The following is a 26290-nucleotide window of genomic DNA, read 5'->3' as shown; positions in this document are numbered from 1 at the left end:
TGGAGTGTTTCTCCCCAGGCCTCCACTGAAAACGGGCTCCCTGAGTCCAGTGGACGTCCCCAGTCATCAAACTAGCAATAAATAAATAAATAAATAAATAAAATTAACCATCAGATCAACACATTGCTGTGTGCTTCATTTGAGGTTTCCAACATAGTTGAAGAAGACCTTATGGTTATCTTTCACCTGGGAGTATATCTCAACCTCAAAGCTGGATTTGTTTGACTTAATTATCCCTCTTAATTACCTATTTAATTTAATTAAAGAATTTTTGTCTTCATGGGAATTACCTTCACTGATTTTTGTCATATTTTTGTCTTTTGCTGTTTATCATGTTTAATGTGGGATGTCACAAGTGGAGTTTATTTCTAGGGCTAGCTTTAGGCTTACCTCAGATAGCTTCTATGCAGCCATTCACATGTATTTACAGAGTTTATGAGAGACTTTTAACATAGACTGCTGTGTTCTTGAAGTTTGGAGGGGCATTGAATTTTGACATACCATCACTTAATAAAAGGTAGTTCTCCCTGGAATAGCACCTAATTGTTACTGTTTTTACTGATGTTAAGGAGTTGATTTTGACTTTGAAGGAGAGAGCTTTATGGTTGGACTTTACCAGGGAAGATCAACATTGCTGGTGGGTGCAGCATGCTCCCATATTTTTAAGTACGAGGTCCAGTATGTTGGAGCCTGTAGTGGTCGTATTCATTATTTGGTAAAGGGTGTTTGTATTTATGAAGTTCAGGAATCTCAGTGACTGTAGATCTGAGGCAGAGTAGGGTTCCTAGTCAATAGACAGGTAATTAAAGTCTCCCATGAATAGGGTGTCAGGCTGGATGGTAAGTGCCTCGGGTATGCCTTAGTATGCAAAGTGAGCTTCTTTAGACATAGAGAGTGACCTATAGCTGGTCAGGATATGATACAGGATTTTACCTATGGTGATCTGCACATGAAGGAACTCCACCAAGTCAAGCTGTTTCACCACCCTATAGCTATGTTTGTTGTTGATGTATATCAAGACACCTCCCAATTTAGCCCTTGTCTATGCAACTACTGGTCTAAGATTATCGAAGGCATTGAAAGCTTGCACTGCCAGGGTACTTTATGGCAGTTTGAACCATGTCTTGGTAACTGCACAGATGTCTATATTCTTGAATGTGAGGAGGGCTTAGATAGGTCAAAATTTTTTATACTACTAGTGTTGAGCAGTAATACCATGAAGTTCAGTTGAATTGATTTTGCTATGTTGGTAGGTTTGTTAATCTGCATTGCATAAAAAGGTACTATGGATATTTAGCCAGTATTTGAAAGCTTAGAGGAAATTGTTGCAGACCATCCTTGGTAAAGCAATGTGGCCTGTTAGTCATGTTCTCCCAAGCTGACAAGCATTGGATCCCTTTAGAATAACAACAGAAAAGCAGCCAATTGTTAAATTCAATCATCTTTAGCTCATATTCTGGCATCATCCTTCGTGATTGCAGTATGCTTCTCAATGCCATGCTCATACCAACCTGAGGTACATAGTAGGAAAGCTCCATAATGTCTTTCTTCATATAGTCCAAAGAAGTTCATCTCAGGTCATGTACACCTACATGGAATATGATGGAATCATACTGGTACCTGTGGTGTAATGGCTTGAGTGCATGAGTGATTTGGAAGATCCTGGTTCCAAATAAGCACCTAGCTGTTATCTTTTCCTTGTTGAGTCAGGTTAGAAGGGCATCTCTATGTCTTACAATGGAGTTCCCTATGACAATAGTCCTGGGAAGTGTGTTTGCTTGTCACAGAGGCTTAATGTTTGGGGATCCATTGAGAATGACTGTATATGTGGTGTTAGGTGTTGCCAGCAAGGAGTCTAGTTGATCTTTATTGTTTAGGAAGATCACATGTATGTACCTTAACATAAGTTAATCTATGGTGTGTTGCATGCTATGCTTGTATGCTGGAGTTTAGCCTCCAATGTCATTGTGTAAGTACATCTATTGCATACAGTGTCTGTTTCTTTAAGGATTAAGTGATCGTTAGTAAACATGAGACAATTGATGCATTATCTCAAGGTGCCCATATCCACCAAGCTGGCTACAGAGAAGTTAGCAAATTGCATATCCATGCTGTCCATTCCTTTGACTGGTTAGCTGAAAGGGAATGTTGTGTTTCAGTCAGAAGGCTATTAAGGGTTCTCTGTTTGTGCAGACTAATAAGTGTGTTTTTTTGGAACATATTATGCTAAACAGTACTAAATTCTACTAACTTAGATGTTTCCACAACACTGAAGTTCTACTAAATCTATAGGTATTGTCACTCAATGCCCAACTAGTTGCTTTGAGCTTGTCAGTGTGTAAGGCATTTTCTCTCTATTTACTGCTTTACAGGGTATGGTTTTAATGACTGTTCTATAAAGAAAATTTGCTTTCAAGGTGTTTGCTACTGTACAAGGCACTGCTAACCACTACTGCTTGGTGAGCACATCCTGAAAACACATTTATTTTATTTTATTTTATTAACATTTCTGTACTGGGAAAGTCTGACTTGGAATGAAGCCAATTTTTAGTGGAGGCCCAGGGAGAAATTTTCCAGAGAACAGCATACACACAAACAAAGAAAAAACAGAAACCTAACTAATGTACCCTCTGGTTAATAAAACAACTATGCTATGAGCCCATTTGTCTCTTTCCCAACTCAGACAGACCACGTACACACCTTCTGCCACAAGATGAATATAACTAGTCCTCCTAATGTAAAAACACAGTCAAAGAGACATGCAAGTACAATGCTATCGCAAACCAATTAAAAAACTAGTTGGAAATCTCTTGCTGAAGGACATTTCCAAGGCAGTCTTACAGCAGTATCAGTGAGAAGAAGGGATTTTTTTTTTACAAAAATACAGCAAAATGTACAAATTAAAGTAGGAAACAGTATCAGTCATTCAAAATAACTTAAGTACAATTTAACCGTCAAAAGAGCATTGCTTTTCTTGAATGGTAGTGAGCACAAGTAAAACACTTCTGGATCACAGGATAGAATGCAAAGCTTTGCTGAGCTTTGGGAAAGTGAACAGGATACAATGTATAGTGAAGAAGGTTTACTTAAGAGCAATTCTGGTTTGCTGGGTGGGGACTCTGTGTAATGGATCTCTGAAAAACAATGGGTGAGAAGAGTGAACAGCTGTAGTATGCATAATCAGTTCAGCCTATATTTGCAGTTCAAGCCATTGTATAAACTCAAAGAACTCATTAACACCTATATGGTATGGAACATTACACCTCTAGTAGCCTACAGACATAATTGCATTCCAGAGCTTTTTTTCTGCAAAAAACACATTAAAAACATAAGATAAACCCAGGATAGCTTATTTTCAAATATTTTTCAGATTCCTGCTACCTTTGTGATGTAACTCAACATGGTGTAAAGTAGTAACTATGGAATCAAAATGATGATTATGTTTTTCCGTAAAATGCATAGCTAAAGAACTAGGTACAATTTTATTACTGAAGTCCAAGAGATATTCTAGAATGCTACTCCTTGCTTTTTATCACCACTTGTTTAATCTTTCCTATTGCAAGACCATATTCTAAACTATAAGAAAAAAATCAATTCCAGATGGAAAGAATTTATAATGATTAGCTATATTACCATGAGTGCTGAAAGTGAATCTTATCATAACCTCATATTAAAATATTATGATTATTTTTAGACTCAATGTGCTGAATATAAATGGATACCATTACTACATGCTGATCATTTACTGGTTAAAATTCAACTATTAGCATTACACCAATGCTTAAGCTAAATTCCAACAAATATGGATTGAATTATATATATATTTATACATATATATATTTATACATATATATATATATATATATATATATATATATATATATATATATAAAGAAATATATATATATACAGAAATATATATATATATATACATATTATTTGAAATGAATATTACTTTTTACTGTCAAGGAGGAAGTCATGTCTTCTTCTAGGTTATTCGCATTAGTATTATAAAAAAAAACAAAAAAACTATGACACGTTGCATCTGGTGCCATGATGTGTAGAATATGGGAAGGTAGTCTTCTTACTGAATTTAAAATCATTTTTTTTTTTTCATTTCCAGTGATAATTAAGCATACATCTACAAATTTGACCTGAAATCTATCAATTTTATGCATAAACTTAATTCAGAATCCCAGGAAAGAAAAATATTGAAAGAAATCAATGCAAGCATAAGTGGTGTGATTAACTGTAATAAGTCACCTGTGTTGTGAAAAAAAATGACTTACTGAGTATGAGAAATCATAATAAAAATGAATTCAAAGTAGTTGCTACTCACAATACATAAGAATTTGCAATGAAGTTCCCATAGAATTGTCCTTCAAGTGACTAAAAAGTTTACCATAAAAAATAAAAATAAATGTGGGGGTGTGGCCAAGATGGTGGCTAACTAGCATCTCAAAGCTTTTGTACTGCTTCTTATTATTTTTCTCTGACAGGATTTTATTATTTTAACTTAATAGAATATTAATTTCTTAACAGAAATATAGTCTTTAAAGTACTACTGATATTTTTCTGAAAGAAAAAAATTTAATTTGGAAGCAGCATTTTAATTTTTCCTATCAGTGTACATTTTGACTGTTCATCTATAATGAGTCACTCGAAAGTGAACTCACATGAAAGCTCTATAAGAAAGGAACTTAAATCTATTATGGGAAGTATCCAAACACTTTCTATTAAAATGGACATACTTGGAACAAAAATGGATTATATAAAAGAGGACTGCAAAAAACAAATGGACTTTCTAAATGAAGTATTAAAACAGCAATCTACTCTGATTTCTTCAATCAAAAATGCAGTGACAGACATGGATGGAAGACTGACAAAAACTGGAAGTCACACAGAATTTCTACTAAAACGCAACACTTTTTTACTAGAAAAAAAGAGAAGATGTAAAAAGTAGGTCTCGTAGAAACAACATCAGAATTTACGGAATTCCAGAGAAAGAAGAAGAGGACAATTTTATACATTTCAACTGGTTGCCTAAAGCTCTTAAATTACCAGAAGCTCTCTCATTTGGCATAGAGACAGCTCACAGCTCCCTTTCAGCATATTCCTTAAAGAAAAACCCTCCTGTGCCTAGATCCATTATTGCTAAGCTTCTGCCTAGTCAGGACAGAGACTTAATATTGAAGTCAGCCTGGGCTAATACACACATTAAACTAGAAGATAATGTCATCAGATTTGATAATGACTACACATCACTAGTTATGACCAGAAGAGAAGAAGCTGCACCATTCATTAAAAGCTTGAAGAAAATAGACATTAAAGCTCACTTCATTTTTTGTGCAAAACTAAGGATCTTTCTTCCAGATGGACAGAAAATCTTTAACATCTTAGAAGAAGCTTTGGAATATACTAAGAAAAACAAAATATTCAAGAAACATGAAGATATGGATTGGGCAAGTACCAGTTTAAAAAGACATACATCTAAAAATGGATGGAGATCAAAAGAAAAAAAAAATCAAAAAAGATGAAAGAGAAGTAAAGCGATGTATTATGCTATTATTCTTTGTTTTAGTGAGCAGAAGCACCAGCACCGGAACGTTGAAGTTGGTAAATTTTATTCCAAACGAACAATAGACTGAGCGCTTTCACCAGCAACCTGGTTTCTTCAGAGTCATAAACACAGGTAAAAACACAGCCTATAAATACCCACTACCTTACCTAATCAACATTAACATAATTGATTAATAGACTAAAATTAACAAGATTATATTAAACTGAATTAAATTAATCAAAAACATTAAAATACTACACTCTATAAAATTACAATACCATCTCATGTTGTACAAATGATTAATTAATTTACAGGTTATAACCAATGAGCAAAAAACAAAAACATTCTCATCTACAATTATTGACCATTCCTAACTTATATTGTATGGCTAGAATTGTATCTTAAACTTCTACTACACACGTAATTGCAACACAACAAGACAAGGTTGTACCACATATATACTACTGAGCAACTATATGCGGTGATTCCCGTTCAGTGTACAGTAAATTCATATCTATAGATAATACAATACAATATATAATTTATAATAAATAAACATTGTTAAAAAACAAACCATGAACACTACATGGCTAATACAATTACCTAACATGTGTATATATATAGTAACTAGTGTAGAAAAAATTAACATCCAAAATTCATGTATGGCTTTACAGTGATGAATTTAAACCATATTGGCTCTATGTTTCAATTGAGGTTTTAATGAAATATACTCATTAAGGCCAGGGTGCCTCGTGGCATTTAACCTAATCTGCCACTCCATTTCGAGCATAGCTACCCTGTTACTACTGCCACATTTCATGTTTGGTTTAACTCTGTCAACAATAAAAAATAAGAATTTATTAAAACTAAAACATGTCTTGGTGTGCAAGTAAAGTGCATTGTATTTGTCCTTCCTCCTAATCGAGCTGTTATGTTCTCTAATTCTTTCTTTTAGGCATTGTGTAGTCATGCCTACATAAAAAGCATCACATGACATACAAGAGGCAATGTAAACACAATTCTTGGTGTTACAACTACACACTCCAGGACATGCAATTGTACATTTATAACCTGTCACACAAATGCAGGCCCCTTCTGCAATGAACCTACATCCCTTACAAGCACCACATTTACTCATACGGGACCTTGCGTAACCTGCACTTTCCTTTTCTATCATGTTCTTCAAATTTCTACCTCTGTCATAAACAATAGAAGGAACCTTACCCAAGATCATTTTGGTGTCCCTACTCAAAAAATATTCCCAGATATTCCTAAGACTTGCACTAAGCTCAGGTGCATTTTCATTATATTTGAATATGAACTTCGGTCCTTCCATTTGGGTATTTGTATCATTACCCAAACTATCCAAAGTTACCTGATGTCCTATGTGTTTCAAAATAGGGATGTATTTATTCTTTCTCTTTTTATAAATTTCTTTCTTAATACTAAGCAACAATCTCAACGGATATCCCCTTTCCAAGAACATCCCTATTAAAGTGTACATTTCTTTTTTAAACAGTTCATCATTGCTAATAAGTCTAGACATACGGACCATCTGGCCCTTAACCACACCTTTCCTCTGATGTAAAGGGTGACAGCTTGTGTAATGTAACGAGTTGGAATAGCTTGGCTTTCTATAAATGGTACTAACTAAGCCATCATCCAATTTAGATATGGTAATATCTAAATAGTTTGCAGTTGTCAAACTCCAAGTATGAGTAAACTTGAGAAATTTGGTAGTACTATTGATGTAAGATATAAATTCAGCCACACTCTCCTCATCAGGTCCATAAAATGAGTAGATCATCTAAGAATCTACTGTACAACAAAATGTTGTCTTTAAATCTTGATTCAAAAATATGAAACCTTTCCCATGCCAATAGCACTAGGTTGGCGTATATAGGGGCACAACGAGCACCCATCGCCACACCAGTGACCTGTTGATATAATTCTCCCTCAAATTGTATAAAGTTATTATTCAAGGTGAGTTCCATAAAGTCATGGCAGATCTCCATCCTTCCACTATCAAAATTGGGACTAGCTAATAAACTACTGTAAAACAAATCCAAACCTTCCTTATGGGGGATCACAGAGAAAAGATTAATCACATCAATTGTCAAAAAAACAAATGTACCACTGTTCCTCATATTGTGAATTCCCATCAGCCTTTCCAAACAGTGCCAAGAGTCTTTAAGAATATGGACTGCATCTTGTAAAGCTTTTTTACAAAAGTGGTCCACAAATGCTGCTAATGTCTCTGTTTTTGACCCCTTAGCCGATACTATGGGTCTAAATTTTAGATGTTCTGTTCCCTTATGCACCTTAGGTATTCCAAAAAGCCTAGGCATTTTGGGAAACTTAACTGTAAGGTATTCAAATTCACTCTCGTTAATCATACCCTGATACAGTGCATCCAATAAGTACAAATCAATCTTGGCATATGCTCTGTTAACCTCATTGATAGAAACTCTAACATATGTAGTATCGTCATCCAGAAGTTCCATCATATGACTACTATAGTCTATCCTATTCATGATAACCATGCCACCTCCTTTGTCAGGTTTCATGCATCTATACTGATTTGTTGTAACTAATTCATGTAAAACCATTCTCTCCTCTACAGTTAAATTATCCTCCAGTTGTGACTTTTGTGAACAAATTCTTCTAAAGTCATATTCAACTAACTGTTCAAATGCATTGATCTCTGCATTGGGGGGGGGGGGGGGGCACAAACGTACTATTTCTTTTCAACACTATTGAACCTGTATGAACATCGGGTGTTTCCACCCCCGGTCCAAGGGTCGAAAAATACAGCTGAAGATTCAATTTCCTTATGTAAAGTTTCAAATTGATTAAAACTTGAGCAATATCCAACCTAAAATTTGGTACAAAATTAATACCTTTACTGAACAGTTCAAAATGTATTTCACTAGTAACCATCTCAGTGTAGTTGTAGATTGTGAAACCCTTACTTCTTGTAACTTCATGTCTCAAAACAGGTGTCATGTCATGAGGTTCTTCATTAAACATTTCTATACATGCCTTGTTAACATTTTCTACTCCATCTTCTATCAAACTATTCTCAACAACACTATTACCAAATATTGAAACAATTTCATTACCATCAATATTGTAACCTAGCATATCATGAAAACTAATGTGCTCTTCAACAACACCTGTAGCATTGTCAAATGAGTGTTGCACATAATTACTTAAAACATTTTCATTACAGTCAATATTGCAATCTGACATATCATAAAAATGTGTTTGCTCATTGGTTAATAACCCTTCACATCTTTGACCAACATCAGAAAAGTACATACTCTCATTTTGATAGACAGACGTATCTGTCATAACACAGCCCATATCAAAACCTAAACTAAAACAAATATTGAAGTCCACATTCAACACATTACTTTTAATACTCAACGACGATTCATTCCCCTCCTTGTTTGGGGTTGATACAGAGCATATCTTGTTTGTGGCCTCTTGTTCATAAGCCTCTCTGATCTGCATGGATGGACTGGTGAATCTAAAAAAACATCCTCCTCCTCTTGGACAGACCCCAAACAAACCTCCGGTAAAATACCAGAGGATGCGCTTTAAGCTGAACGCACTACAACGTTGGTGTTCTTTCTTCCAGGAGGGTAGGCTAGCCGATTCACATAATCAGCTGTATCTCTGGTCAACTTTTTGTGTTTAATATCCCTATTTTTACTAACAAATGCTTCAATATTTCTAATAACTTTTTCAAAAGTGTTTTTATATTGGAAGAATAACAGGTCTGATGTAATACTTAAGTTCAACCTGTTAATTTCTTCCCGTATTTTAACTAATTTGTTGTCATTATTACGAATGGTTATGTCCAAAAGCTCCATACCTGTTTTTTCAAAAAGCTCAACCAACTCGTTGAAGGCGTCGAAATCCATTTCGACACCCATTGGCAATTTCCATACCCGCAACCCTTTCGGTATCTGTTTAAGTTCCATGGATTTCATTAAGAATAAGTTATCGAGCTGCATAGCTCTGTACTTTTTGCAGAGCTTCTCATATTTAAAGATTTGCTCTTTTAGTGAAGGAAAATATGTGTCTCTGACCATGTTACGACTGCCATTAATTCCTGGTAACCCCTGTGCTACGTCAAACACCGGTGCCTCAAACCAGGAAGTCAAGTCTTGCATCCGGGCGATGTCTGCCGACGGTGACAGTGGCCCTGGCTCTGGCACATCTCCTCTCATTCGATTACACTCTAAGTTGTTCACCGCTCCACTGTAGGAATTGGAATTGTTAACCCTTTGCCCTGGAGTGATAGAAATAGGTGAACGCAGGGTATACAATTCCATGTTAGAGTCAGTAGGGCTGTTGCCCAATTCACATCTGTTGTCACGCTTCCCCTCACTATAAGTTTTCACCAATTTGTCGATCACGGTAGTGAGCTCACGAAGTATGGCTTCCATGCCCAGCACCAACCACCTCCACAAACAAAACACCGGGTTGATGTAGCCACAAATTCAAAAGAATTAGACCCAATGCAGGATCACACTCTAAACAAAAAACTGAAAACCTCGGCCACTGTGTAAGTGAGCAGAAGCACCAGCACCGGAACGTTGAAGTTGGTAAATTTTATTCCAAACGAACAATAGACTGAGCGCTTTCACCAGCAACCTGGTTTCTTCAGAGTCATAAACACAGGTAAAAACACAGCCTATAAATACCCACTACCTTACCTAATCAACATTAACATGATTGATTAATAGACTAAAATTAACAAGATTAAATTAAATTGAATTAAATTAATCAAAAACATTAAAATACTACACTCTATAAAATTACAATACCATCTCATGTTGTACAAATGATTAATTAATTTACAGGTTATAACCAATGAGCAAAAAACAAAAACATTCTCATTTACAATTATTGACCATTCCTAACTTATATTGTATGGCTAGAATTGTATCTTAAACTTCACTTTAATTTAATTTAATCTTGTTAATTTTAGTCTGTTAATCAATTATGTTAATGTTGATTAGGTAAGGTAGTGGGTATTTATAGGCTGTGTTTTTACCTGTGTTTATGACTCTGAAGAAACCAGGTTGCTGGTGAAAGCGCTCAGTCTATTGTTCGTTTGGAATAAAATTTACCAACTTCAGCATTCCGCTACTGGTGCTTCTGCTCACTTACACAGTGGTCGAGGTTTTCAGTTTTTTGTTTAGAGTGTGATCCTGCATTGGGTCTAATTCTTTTGAAATTATTCTTTGTTTTGTCACTGATAAATGATTAACACCATAACTAGGATGCATTTCAACTGTGATTATATAAGGTAAAAGTTTTCTTTTAATGTTTTTATTCCTCTATTTTTGTTTCCTGTTTTAAAATACACTAAACTCATATGTGATAAACTTATAATATGTGTTTTTAGATAGCAGTCATGTCTTTATATATGTGCATATTTATTTACTATCATTTCTCACATAACTAAATATTTAATGAGTCACAACTTAAAGCTAGCATTGATTAATACATTTTTTCTACAGCTACACAATTAATTAAGCTAATCACATCTTGACCAAAGTGAATGGATGTTATGGTCTGGTGGATTATAGAAATGGTGATTGTTTTTGTCTGGCCATATTCTTTTGTCTTGAATTTGGTGATTTGTATATATTCTTTCTCTTTCTCTCTTTTCTTTCTCATGTTTGATATTGCTTACACTTGAATTAAATGTATTGTGCTTGTGTACACTTGAGAAGTTGTGTGGAGGGTTACAAGATAATCTTTATAATCTCTTTTTTGATTTAAAAATTATTTTTCTACTTGAGTTATACTTGGATAGTTCACATGTGCATTTTTTTGACAAGCTCACTTACTAAAATAAGAGTTCAGATGTTTTTTTTAATGTCCATTACTGCTTGATACAAATTAACAATTGTCAGCTATTTTAATTAGGTGAAGACTTATCTCCATTCTTCATTTGCTATTTTCCTGCCCTAGCATTTAGTTTTCAGTTAAAAAAAAATGTTCCTAGCTCGAGCTGCCTAATGGCAGTTTCAGTGCGCACTAGTAAAGCAGAAACAAGCGTACTGTGCCAGCATGAACTTTGACTTTGCTTCATCAGGAAGCAGATTCATATATGAGCATGTGGCTTTGCCGCATATTCAAATTCCATCAGATTTACTACAGACTTAAGCAAATAAATAATTTAGATCTCTTAGAGAGCTTTAAAAGCTGTGAATATACTTTATTGAAAGGAAACGAGCAGAAAAGGTTTTAACTGCGCCCCTGGAAACATAAGTAAGTGAAATCAATAATGTAGCATGTATTAAGAGAGATCTCTTACTTTGGACACTATTACAAGACAAAAAGCTGTATTAGGAACTAGTGGTAACCAGAGTGAGATAAATAAATATTAAACCTTAGGTGTTTATATTCCTAACATTTTTATTTTTTCTTTTCACTCAAAGGTAGAGACTGGTGCAGCTAAATGTGTAAATCCAGTATACTACAGAACACCTGGGGATGTGAATGGTAGAAAAGCAAAGTATGTGCATCTTAAGTTAGAGTCAATGCCTTCCTTCAGTAGAGGCAATTCCCTTTTCCCTTAGATGCTACAACACTGTGGAGCAGATTTCTATTGCCCTCAAGAGTAGCAAAGTCAAACTCTCACACTTATTATATTAAATAGGGGGTGCTGACCAGTCATGCAGAACAACTTTCTATACTGGCCACATCCAATGCAGTCATGTTGGACATATCCAGTTGTGATCATGTTTTCTTCAGACTTTGAACATTTAAAAAGGTGGTGATCCTAACAAAAAAAAAAAAAAAACAAGTGGTTAAGGCTAGCTTACATTTCTTAGATAAAAAAGCTTTTGGGTAGAAAGAAACACACGATTTCTCAACCTATCAACTATTCAGAAGTCATGGCTTGCCATTTATGTGTTGTACATATCTCCATAGACAGGTTTTTTTAGTAAAAGATCTCTTCCTGATAGGCAGAATATCAGTCATCAAACCTAAGACTGAGGATTGCCACTCATTTATTACAATTGCAATCCACAAACAATGTCTTTGATTTGGCAATGCCTTAAATTTTCACTCACATATTTTTGGCATGTATTATACCCTTTTGTCACATACTGTGCCACAGATTTTGGTGACAAAAGATTGATGGATATTAGTTCATATATGTATAGTAGGCTAATGACCACTAAGGCCTTTATAAGCCAGGCCATGCGATCCAACCCAACCTAGTTGTGTCCCCATGTGCCCTTTACATTGCTTTGTGGTCAGTTCTGTTTGAAACTATATTTAGTCATATGACATGCCTAGGGACAAATATGGAGACAGCAAATACTTTCTTGCTACTTTTGCTTACAGTTAAGTAGCAGGATATATTTGCTCAGGGAAGGTCAGATAATCAGCTCATATGAAAATGAATAAGACTAAACATTTTAAAGCCTTCTGTGAATTAACACACTGCATTGCCTAGGGCTTTGACATAGCACTATATGTTATGCCATTGTTATAAGGATTATCTCTAGTCTTTCTATTACTGCTGGGAAGTGGTAATAATAATGAAGGGAGCAACCTGACAAGGAAAAGGGGGATTAAGGTCAACACCAGTTAGCACCTTGTTATACAAACTTTATATTTCAGTTCACAAGATGATAATATAGAGCAGAACATTTAATAACTTAGCCAAATTGCTTATTTCATGCAGCGTATGTTTATCAGTGCCTTTGCAAGCAGTCTTTGTGAAGAGACAAGCTACCACGCCACCCTGCTTAAAGTAAATATTTTGTATTATTTTAGATTTGGAGACAGCCCTATACTGTTTCAAATTTTAATTAATAATAATAATGTACACAAAAAGACATGCCCAAATAATGCACCCAGTTAGTACACATTGAATGCAGCCACATAAAGCAAATACAGTAAGTGTTTACATTGAATTGGGATTAATAATATATGCAGTCGAGATGGAGTCTGTTCATATACTGTACTTAGCCACTGAAAACTTAAATGATAGAAGTACATAGTATTATTAGTTTAATAATTAGTTTATAGGTTCATAGGTTCATAGGTTTATACTAGGCTATCTGCCCTAAGGCATTTATAAGCCTAGCCCAAATTTTTGTGGCTTACGCCACCCCTTATATGAAAAAATACTGTGCCCATTAGTTTGTTGTGCCTCTGTCCAGCAGTGACACAGAGATGATTCCCGGGGTAAACCTAGGATCTCCCATCCACAGGTCTAGATTTCTCTTGAACAGAGTCAGCGAGGTGCTTTGCCTCACATGGACCGGGATTTTATTCCACAGCATAGGGAGTCTCTGAGTGATAAATCTATCCCTCCAGCACGTCCTATTTATATCCATGCTAAGGTTTAAGTCGCTTGCTCTAGTGGTTTTGGTGGATTTGGATTTTTTGAGGTGGAGCATGTCCATTAATTCCGGGTTGGACATGACCTTGTATGTCAGGCACATGTCACCTCTGAGCAGACGGTATGCGACTGAATAGAGCTGGAGTTTCTTCAATCTGGCAGCATATGACAGATTTTGGAGTCCCTTTATCCTTTTGGTGAGGAACTTTTGGGGTCTCTCCAATTGCTGCAGATGTTGGGTGAGATACATCCCGAATGGGGCATTGTACTCGATCATTGGTCTGATAAGTGAAGAGTACAGGGAACAATAACCTCACTAGATCTGGATGTGAATCCTTCATGATCAGGTGGGCAATGTAGAATGTCTTTCTAACCACTTTAGCAATGTGAGTGTCAAAGAAAGGCCACTGTCAACCTGGGTCCCCAGGTCCCTGATAACCTCTTCTGTGCTTAGTGGATTGCCACCTATATGGTAGCTTGGGGTTACCTTGTTTTTCCGAAGGGTATGACTATACATTTTTTGGCGTTTAACTTCAGGCCATGGCTCTGGCACCAGCTATCTGTTTCCGTGAGTCCCTTCTGAAGGATATCCGTGTCTGATGCACTTTCCACTATGGCGCCCAGTTTGCAGTCGTCTGCAAACTTTGTCAGCCAAAGTCCTCCTATGTTGGCCTGTACTTCTGAGAAGTAGATGCCAAACAATAGGGGGCCAAGGACCGAGCCCTGTGGGACACCACTTGTGACCGGCTTGGAGTCTGACACAGCGCCAGCAACTCTAACCCTGTGGTTAAGTAATAAGTAATAAGTAATAAGTAGTTTGCTACTTATATATTTCTATTAATACTATGTTACACTAGCAAAAGGTTATTCTAGCTGTTTTATGTCAGTTTTATATGTATATGTCTGTGTGAGTATGTATGTGTGGTGTGTGCTCACTTGCAACAATTATACTGTGGGAAGTAAATCTATCTGTTCTAATGCTGCATATATATATATATATATATATATATATATATATATATATATATATATATATATTCTAATAAATCTAGCGAGCAAGTACATAGCGCAAGCTGCTAGATATCACTCATGCCACTTGGTTCTTTTTTGAAATATTATATGCTGGAAATAAATGTGAATTCTGTTCATCTCTTTGTTTATGGTTCATACAAGCTTTATGTCTGTAATATAAAGTTTATGTAGAATTGCATTCATCTTTTGAGACCAGCTTCCTCAACAATTAACATATGAGAAGTTGGACATATTATTGTGGTGGGTGACAAATGAAAATAATGTAGAGAGGTTTTTTTTACACAGATTTGTTATTATATAAATAATCATTAAACATTACATTGAGTTTGATAATTACATGTAGACAAAAAAGAAAACTAACAATATATATATATATATATATATATATATATATATATATATATATATTCTAATAAATCTAGCGAGCAAGTACATAGTGCAAGCTGCTAGATATCACTCATGCCACTTGGTTCTTTTTTGAAATATTATATGCTGGAAATAAATGTGAATTCTGTTCATCTCTTTGTTTATGGTTCATACAAGCTTTATGTCTGTAATATAAAGTTTATGTAGAATTGCATTCATCTTTTGAGACCAGCTTCCTCAACAATTAACATATGAGAAGTTGGACATATTATTGTGGTGGGTGACAAATGAAAATAATGTCGAGAGTTTTTTTTTACACAGATTTGTTATTATATAAATAATCATTAAACATTACATTGAGTTTGATAATTACATGTAGACAAAAAAGAAAACAACTTAACTCTTTTCTTCTGCCTGTTCAAAGTAATGACAATTTCATTTGCTTTCACCATTTTGAATTTAAAACTGCATTACAAACCTTTTAAATTTAATCAAAGCTCCAAATAGCATGGATACTGGGATTTTTTTACTGCCATAGACTGAATTTATATATCAAAGGTCTCACAACTTATGAGATTAATAGAGGTCTTTGTGGTGGTGGTGGTACTCTTGTTTGTGAGGCTTGGTAGACATTCTTGCAGGGGGTGCCTTGTATCCATTCTGGGTCGGTGGTTTATGGGGGAGTATACTAAAACACATATAAAAGAAGATAAATAATCAATGATTTAAGCTTCCTTTCAAATCGTTGAAAGAAGTGGTCCAGAATTTCTAACTAGCTACTGAGATGAATTTGAATAATCATGTGTGAACATGATGTCACTTGAACACTCGGTGGTGAATGAGAGTTAACATGAACAACAAGAATTATTTGCTATTTAGTATTTAAATTTTATTCTTATTCTTCTATATAATCAAAAAAGGTTAGTTTATACATTTACAACTATTAGATATACTCTTTGCTACACTACCCCTTCATTAATTAAGGTATTATTACTATTAAAATTATGTTAATGACAACTTTTCTAATAAGAAAACTAGCACAGGCATTTGAATAAAATTGTATAGGAATATGTTTGAATATAGACCATAGATACATTTGTCTCACATTACATACAGGTTTTTTCATGTGTCATAAACTTATTTGTAAACTTATTTGAATGTAATAAAATGAAAGAATATATAATAAAACAATAATTTGATCAATGCATAGTAATTGAATAACACAAAGTTAATAACTTGTGATCCTGATATATTGAGATTGGACTGAATAGTTTCCTGTTAATTATATACTTTCTGTTAAAACTATAATAATCATAATATTGTTAACTATAACTACTTATTCATTTAAGATATTGTTTATTTATTTATGAGAGTGTGTCTTTATCATTCATAAACCAACATTTGCTTTAAGAACCAGTAGCGTACGCTTGATTCAGTTTTTTTCTTCTCATCATTTCAATAAGGTTTGGTGGGTAAGTGGTTTGAATGATTTATTCCTCCAACAAGGAATGTTGTATTTCATGACTAATGATTTAAATAATTGCAATTGTATATGTTTAATGTTAGTATCAACCTTTCTGTCCACAGCAGTATCCCATTGTAATTTGCTTTAATTTTTATGTGACAAGCCATTGACTTCTAAGTTTAAAGCATTTTTCTCATTTTTGTATGTCTACATATATTTTTTATCTCTAAATATTAATGGTTTAAACCATTCTTTGAAAAGAAGCAGTTTAAATAAATATCTGAATTTAAATAAAGGACATATAATATTTCTGCAAGAAACTCATATAATAAAAGATGATTTATATAGAACACTGTTTAAAGATATAATATATTAGCTGGTTCATATTTTAAGTCAAAAAAGAGAGACACGATGATCCTTGGAAGATGCTCTATACCTGAACCTAAATTTATTCATATGTACACTAATAAAGATGGCATGCTGGCACTGATAACTGTTGAAATTAATGAGCAATACTATACATTAGTAAATACATATTGGATTCCTGAAATTGGTGTGAAAATTGTTAAAAAGTTACTAGTTGCTAGATACTAGTATCAAACATTTTAAAGGTGAACTAATTCTTGGAGGTGGTTTTAATTGTGTACTATCAGAAGCAGATACTACTAACAGACAAACCATAAAACTGTCATCTACAACAAAACATACAGAGACTTATTATTGACTTAAAATTATGTGACATATATGAATTGAAATCTGTTAATTCATCACAGTTTACACATTATTCATTCCAATTTGTACCCACACAACTATTGACAAAGTATTTACTTCTAGTAGTCTATATTCTAAAATTGATGATATCCTAATAACTTCTTGCCTGTTGTCTGATCACAATGCTATCTTATTTACAATTACATTAAAAACTGATAATTTAATCAATAATATAAGAATTCCAGCTTTCATCCCCCAGTTAAAAGAGTTTAAGGATTGGTTTATAAGTGAAGTAAATCAATTTATAAAACTAAATGATAATAGTGAAGTTTCAGACATTATTCTTTGGGACTCCTTAAAGGAGTATTTATATGGAATAATTAAAAGTTGGCATCTCAACAAAAGAAATGAATGGGACAAAGAATTGAACATTTTTCTATCTAAACTAAATAATTTATAAGCAAATGTAAAACCAAAAGACACCATTATAAATCATGAATTAAAATCACTAAATTAAAAATATATAGATACTATGCAACATATAATCTCAATACAACTAGAAAAATGGAAAATTTATTCCTATTCAATTAATCCCAAAAGCTTACAGAAAGTAGCCATTAAATCCAAGAAAAATTACTAACTATATTAAAGAAATAAAAATAAAGGGGATAGAGAGGTGACTGATTTAAAAATATAATGGAATGTTTTAGATGTCACTATGAAAATATCAATAACACCTCCACAAATTTAGACAATGTCACTACCACAAGTAATTTTTTGAAAAAAAATATTATTCATCAAAAACTAACTAATGAACAAAAATATTATAGATAAGCCTTTTTTATTAAAAGAATTGAAAGATCAAATTAAAAATATTAAAACAAATAAGGATCCAGGACTTAATTGTTTAATCCCAGAAATATACAAATGTATTCTGGATAACATAAAGTTTTTACAGAAAGTATATGAAAAGGTTAAAACTTCTCTGGTTATTCCCCCTTCCTGGCATTATACTCTTGTTTCTCCCATTCTTAAAAAAAGATAAAGATAGTAAGCTTTGTTCTTTTTATAGACATATATCTTTGCTCAATATTGATTATAAATTATTTATGTCCATTCTTGCAAGAAGATTAAATTATATAACGCCAACATTAATTAATGAGGATCAGACAAGTTTTATCTTGGGTAGGAAAGTTCATGATAATATAATTAGATTAAACACAATAATTGACTTAGCTAACACAAAGAAAAAATAACTAACAATAATAAGTCTAGATATTAACAGAGCATTTGATTCTATTAGCTGGTCATATTTATTTAAAGTACTTAGAGAATATAACTTTTCTGAATAATTTATAAATTTTATCACACATTTACATAATACTTTTTATTCATTTGTGAAAATTGGTTCTTTTTTTGTCTAAATCCTTTAAAGTCTTGATGGGTACACACTCTATCTTCCTTATTATTTGCTATAGCTATTGAACCCTTTACAAATTGTATTAGATCAAATGATGAAATCAAATGTTTTCAAATTGATGAGGAGTTTAGTTGTAAAATTCAGTTATTTAGAAATGATATTTTCATAACTATAGGAGACATAGAATCTTCTATATCACAAATTATTATGTCCCTAAATTATTTTGAGAAGATTTCAGGCTTAAACATTAATAGTAACATAGCATTTATTAATAAATAAAATAATCACTACTTTTCTAAATTGCTTCACCTTATTCAATTGGAATAATACTCAGATTATCTTGGGATTGTTCAGCCTTCAATAAAAGACACAATTCAGTTTAATTATGTGAATCTAATAAATATAGTCAAAAGTTTAATAGAGGATTGGAATAAATCATTTTTTTACAATGGAAGACAGGCTTATTTTGATAAAGATGAGTATACTACCAAAATTGTATTCTATATACAATCATTAATATTTCTTCCCACAAAGAAAACTCTTAATAAGTTAGATATAATTGTTCTTAAATGTCTATGGTATTGTAATAAACTGAGAATATCTTTTGAATGGCATTATAAAAGTTACTCAGATTAATTATCTTGGAATTATTGTCCAGCCTTCAATAAAAGACACGATCATGTTAATTATGTTAATCTAATAAATATAGTCAAAAGTTTAGTAGAGTATTGGAATAAATTATTTTTTTACAATGGAAGGCAGGCTTACTTTGATAAAGATGATTATACTACCAACATTTTATTCTATATACAACCATTAATATTTCTTCCCACAAAGGAAACTCTTAATAAGTTAAATAAATTCTTCTTAAATGTGTATATTATTGTAGTAAACTGAGAATATCTTTGAATGGTATTCTAAAAGTTGGGAAGATGACAGGGCAATATTCCCAAATATTGAATTATATGCAAAATCCACTATTATGAATATGTATCATTGTGGTTAAATTCTTCTTATCATTCTGATTGGAAAACTATACATGAGCGATTAATTTAAAAGAACAAATATAACCTTATTCCTCAAAATTTATTTGGAGTCAATAAATTTTATTGGATTTTAAAGTATCACTTCACAAATGAGAAAAAAAATAGTATCACCTATTTTGTTAGTAGATTATGTTAATCATATATTTAAGACTTTTATAGATACCAATTATAAACTAAAGGACTTACTTTTTCTATTGTTTCCTATACCTAATATTAAGGGCTGCTTAGAATCATTTATTAGAAATAAAATGTTAGATTTTCAAGTAATTAATTTATTATTCTGGTATCAGTTCTTAAATGGAAATAAATGGCATACTACTGATTTTCTTCTCTCAAAATACTCCATATCAAAGTTAACTGTTTAAATATTCAAAGTTGCATAGCATATGCAAATGATAAAAATGAAATCATTATTCATTATCAAGAAAACATATCCCTAAGATGCTGGATTTTATTTTATCAATATTACACACCATTTCACAATACATCTTATATATCAGTAATTTATAGGATAATGAGAGCTGAATCTATAAATTATCTTATTTGTTTTGGAATTATTCTACAAAGATAAATGGAACTGATTTCTCAATGAATGATAAGAAATTGCTTCTAAAGTCAAGTTGGAAAAACAACATCTTCTTTTTATTGGAAAATTTATAGTTGGAAATGTATTCCATAGAATCTTTTTAACCCCTAACAAAACTGAACTGATTTATTAAACAAAGAAAATTAAATGTTGGATATGTAACTGTGATTCAGATGCAGACTGCATTCATATGGTACTAAAATGTAAATTGGTTGTATCCTTTTGGAATTAATTTAAAAATTTCTCCTAGCCTTTATGGTAAGATAAGTGTGATATATTTGATTCACTTATTTTGCTCAATGCTCCAGTGCCAGATGTTGTCCCTAGATCACAGCTGTCTCTACTTTGGTCAGTTTTAAAACAGCTAGAAAAGTAGTCACTAAAAATTGGAATGTACAACTGCTTTATCTTTTAATGATTTCATTATCTTAGCTAAAAGTGTATGTTAAGAAAGAGCTCTCAACATTAAAAATAAGTAAGACGAATATCACACATCAGAAAAAATGCTGGTAAAAATTAAATGATTTGTTAAAAAAACATTAATGGCTTGTTTGTTATTTTATTGTTGTGGACATATGTAAATAGTTTTTTGATGATTTTTCTACACTTAGATTGTATACCTTTAAGTTTATAAAATCAATAACAATTATTGTGTGTGTGTGTGTGTGTGTGTGTGTGTGTGTGTGTGTGTGTGTGTGTGTGTGTGTGTGTGTGTGTGTGTGTGTGTGTGTGTAAATTTAAACCAAATGAAAGAGTTAAAAAAATCTTATATGTAAGAGGTGAATCACCAGGAAAGTGCTGTAAAGCCTCAGTTCCATCAATAAGATTAATAATATTAATGTTCAGGTATAAACTGTTCAATTCAACTGTTACTTAATGCATAATCTTTTCCATAGTGTGTAGCAAATTTTATATTTAATGTAATATAATCTATAATATGTAAAAGAAGAGAGTAAAAGAGGAAGAAAGAACAAAGAATAACAGTTCATAACAGATTCAGAAACGTTACCACCTCGCTGTACCCATTATGATTCAGATACAGACTTACCATGGTGTCTTAACACAAAGATGTATAACATTCTGGTGGACTATCTATGGTAATACTAAATACTATAGAGGTATTTCATGGCAGGGGCCTATGTTAATTAGCTATGTGGTCTCCCCTGGAAATGCTCACAGAAAGGCATTTACACAGCATATGCTAATGACCATGGCTCATATTCACCACTCATCTAGAGGTAAGTGCCAGGAAATGTATTGGTCAAGTAAAGTTGGAGGCAAATTTATGTATGTGTTTGTGTGAGTGTGTTTGGCTGAATGTGTAAGTGTATACAGATATATGGGTGGAGTAAAGTGAGTGTGTGTGTGTGTGTGTGTGTGTGTGTGTGTGTGTGTGTGTGTGTGTGTGTGTGTGTGTGTATGTGTGGTGTGTGTGCGTGTGTGTGCACGCGTGTGTGTGTGCGTGTGTGTGTGTGTGTGTGTGTGTGTGTGTGTGTGTGTGTGTGTGTGTGTGTGTGTGTGTGTGTGTGTGTGTGTGTGTGTGTGTGTGTGTGCGTGTGTGTGCGTGTGTGCGTGTGTGTGCGTGTGTGTGCGTGTGTGTGCGTGTGTGTGCGTGTGTGTGTGTGCTTGTGTTTGCATGTGCGCATATATGTGGGGGGTGTAGAGACAGTCACACTTTCAGCCTCCACAATAGAGAAGGAAGACTATATGGTACTGGGGAAAATTTTTAAAATAGTATTTTGGCTCAGGTAAAAAAGTTAATAGGCAAAGTAACACCTTTCACATTACAACAGTAAGAAGAATGAAACTCTAATGGCTGGATTATTGTCTGACTGTAAGGATCTGTGATTTATGAGAGCAGGGAAAAAAAAAGTAGGAAGAGACACAGAAGAAGCTCTGACAACTAATAGAGAGGTAAGAAGTGTGTGTGTGTGTGTGTGTGTGTGTGTGTGTGTGTGTGTGTGTGTGTGTGTGTGTGTGTGTGTGTGTGTGTGTCTGTGATTTTCTCTATTTTCCATTTTTTTTTCTCTAGTGGGCCAAAGAAAGTTAGTAAACTATGCATATATTCTTGATATAGTTACATCTTGTAAACATACAGCAGTCAGCAAAAATAATTATACTGTATTTATACTCATATTATACATTATGTTAATATACTTTTACCTGTCCATGTTTTTTTTTTTTCTTGAAGTAATGCCCAGAGTACTGTATAATATTGCATTTACTAAATGTAGTTTGGCACAAACAAAGTTTTCCTGGGCTCACAAGTAAGTGAAGGGAGGGGGTGGGGGGTGGGGAAGAGCTAGGCTAGGGATTGGCTAATAACTAAAGGCATGCCAATGTAGTTAGGGAAAGGGGTGGGAGTAGTTAAGGAAGTGAGGTAAGGAAGGGTGGGACTCAGGATGGGTTTAAGGGTAGGGAGAAAAAGGAAGTAATTACATTTGGCATGAGTTGGTTAGTGCAGTAACAGCTAGCTTATATCCAGATGACCTGTATGTATTTATGGATGCATGTAGGCCTTAGATGGTGGGGAGAGAAGGGATTAGTTTAACTGAGTTAGTTCCCTCCTCTCTCTTGGGTGTGCATTGTTAGAAAATTTTAAAGTAGGGATAGAGTTTTGAAATAGGTTGGGCTTGCTGGCATGGAAAGTTACTGAGTGGAGAGTGTGTGTGTGGATGAATGGTTGGTGGGTACTGTCTGTATGAGTGTGATGCTTGGCTTACTTGGGTATGGGTGTGATGCACTGGGTCTGGTAGGCAGGGTGTTACGGTAGGTCCTTCCTGGTGTCCTGTGCTGTCTACTGTTGTTTATTGGTTGAGTGCTTCCTGGTGGTCCGGTGGAGGCTCCTGTTGAGTGGTCATGGTGGGTTAGGCCTTTGCCATGTGGTCGGGGTAGCCATGCAGGTAGACAGGCTCAATGTTCCTTCTTCTCTGTTGGGCTGTGCGGTCGGATAGTAGTATGTGAGTTGGCCGGTAATAAAAAAAGAATTTAAAAATTCCCTGATGGTCGAGGTAGGCTGCAGGGGGTCCAGTGCTGTAATCCTGTCTGGTACATTGGGTTTGGTGTCCCTCTTGCTCTCCCTAGTGGTTTCATAGGCTTCTGTGATCTTTCTCCATTCTCTGTTGTGTGCCCTGGTGGTCATGGTCAGCTGTTTGGGTCCAACGCTGTATTCCTGTGTAGGTCGTTGAGTTTGGCGTATCCCTAATGCTCCATGGTGGGTTTGCGGGATTTTGTGTCTTTCCCCGGTCTTTGACATGTTCCCCGGTGGTTGTGATAGGCTGCGGGGGGGTCCAGCATCATAATCCGGTCCTTCTTGTTGCCCTTGGAATCCACGGGTGCTCCCTGGTTAGTTTGTGGGCTTCTGTGACTGGCTCCAGTCTCTCTTTTTCCCCAGTGGTCATGGTAGGTGGTGGGGTGTCCAGCGTTGGATTCCGGTCCTGCCTCAGTACTCCTTGGGTGCTCCCTGGTGGGTTTGTGGGCTTCTGTGGCCTTTTCTCCGGTTTGCCTATGTCTCTCCTTGTTTCTGCTTTCGTGCGTGGTTTCTGGTGGCCGTTTCTGTCGTGGGCTTGTCCTCACTTGCTTCCTCCTACATCGGTAGTGGTGGGGATTCCCTTTCACTTTCCCTGGTGTTTCTCGGTTTCCGCTTTCATTTTCAGCTGTTTGGTGCCAGTTCGCGCATACGCACTGTGAATTTTGGCTGTTACCTCTTGTGGGATAAGGACTTGCATTCCACAAGATAGAGGTAAGTCTTGTAGGCTTCTGGGGGTGAAATGGTGCTGGTAGGGTGGAAGAGGATAGGATATTATATATATATATATATATATATATATATATATATATATATATATATGGGTCCATGTCATATGGTCGACTGTTCATTTGACCTAAATGTCATTTGGTCGACAGTTCATTTGATCGAAAAGCATTTGCCCCCTTCCCCAATGTTGTGCGACCCTGGAGTTGATATATATAGTTAGGGGGGGGTGTGAAGCCCCCCACCTAAAATGTTTGTCGATCAAATGAACTGTCAACCAAATGACATTTAGGTCAAATCTTATGACATGGACCTATATATATATGTATATACCCATTTATATATATATATATATATATATATATATATATATATATATATATATATATTGAGAGAGAGAGAAAGAGAAAGAGATACATACACAACACTTGGTTGTGATAAGGCAGGGAATGGTAGCTGTAGGGAAGTGTGTGGCTGAATGGGTGTGCAGGGAAGGGTGGAGAGTGGTCTAGGCAGAGGATTTTTTATTTTTGAAAGAAGTATAAGTGCATTAGCTACTGATGAGAATGTATGACTAGCAGGTTAGCTATGCAAGGGGTGGTTCTAGGCTGCAGAGTATAGGTAAGTAGGGGAGTTGGTAGATAGTGGGGGGTGTAGGGCAAGACAGCATTGTAGGGGTTAGGGGGGAGTAGGGTAACTGGGTTAATGCAACAGTGCTAACATTGTGTTCTTTTTTACAGATGGCCAAGTTGCCAGAATTGCAACAATGATGGCAGGCTATCGTAGCCCAAGCGGAAGTTCAGGATGTAACAAAGTCCGAGGCGAAGCTAGAGCAAGCTTCAAGCAGAAAGAGATGGTGCCCTGTGATGACTCCAGGCTGGGGGAAAAGGCAGCAGGTGGAAAAACAGACAGTTACAGTGGAGACTCCTGTTCCCAGTACGTCGAAAGGCGAAGGTGCAGGTAATGATATTAATTTACCAATGGTTGGGGAACTAGGTGGTGAGGATGGTGAGGTGCAGAAGGCGGATGAGGTCTTGTTGGATGGGGATATAGAAAGGGGAGAAATAGTGTCAGACAGAGTGCAAAGGGGGTTGGTACAGGCAGCCTGGTTGCTGGGTGGACAGATGGTTGGAGTGGAACTGGGTTCTAAGGAGAGCTTGACAGGGTCAGAGGAAGGATCAGATTTTGGCCTGCGGCCAGGGGACTGGCTAGCTACTCAGGTGCTGGGACAGGGCAATGGAGGGGTTATTTTAACCCTGCACATTTTAGGGACGGTGAAAGAAAAAAATCTAGAAAGGTGGGTACGTGGATGTGTTTGAGTTGCTAGATGTGGAAGGGGTCGAGAGGTTAGTGGAAGCAGCGTTGGACACTAGCAAGGATTTGTTGGCAGCATTAGCAGCGCTGGGTAGAAAAAGGACAGGTAAGCTTAGTCCCAGGACTTGGGACAACTGGGTGGTTGGCTTTATTTATTACATGACAGTGCAGCTAGTGAAAGATGGAGCATTGGCTTTGGCCCTTTTGGGGTATTTTCTCACCATTCGAGATGGTCTGAAGAAGCGTATCCTTTTGATACGCGAAAGCGCTTACCTCCAATAAAGCTGTTTTTATCAAAATTTCATTCAAGATTCTCGTGGTGAGTCTGTGGTTCTCCTTTTTGGATACATTCGGGAAGTGCAACATTTGAGGCTGGGGAATGCATGGTTGTGGTATGATGAGCGGTTCCGTAAATGGAAAGCAGTTGACCAGTCTCTATGGTGCGAGGTTCATCATCCTGATATATGGCTGGCTGCAATGATGGACAGCTTTGGTGGGTTTAATAGGAGGATGAGCGTGGGTGAGGTAGGTGAGGTGTGTTGGTCATTTAACAAGAGTACTTGTTTATGGGTTGGGTGCAAATTTGCACACACTTGCTCAAGATGTGGGAGAAATCATCCTGTGGCTTAGTGTGGACAGCAGGGTTTTGA

The sequence above is a fragment of the Protopterus annectens genome, chromosome 4.part0 (assembly GCF_019279795.1).
Source record: "Protopterus annectens isolate FY-2018-M chromosome 4.part0, PAN1.0, whole genome shotgun sequence".
In the NCBI taxonomy this organism is placed as follows: Eukaryota; Metazoa; Chordata; order Ceratodontiformes; family Protopteridae; genus Protopterus; species Protopterus annectens.
Note: the sequence above shows the minus strand (reverse complement) of the source record.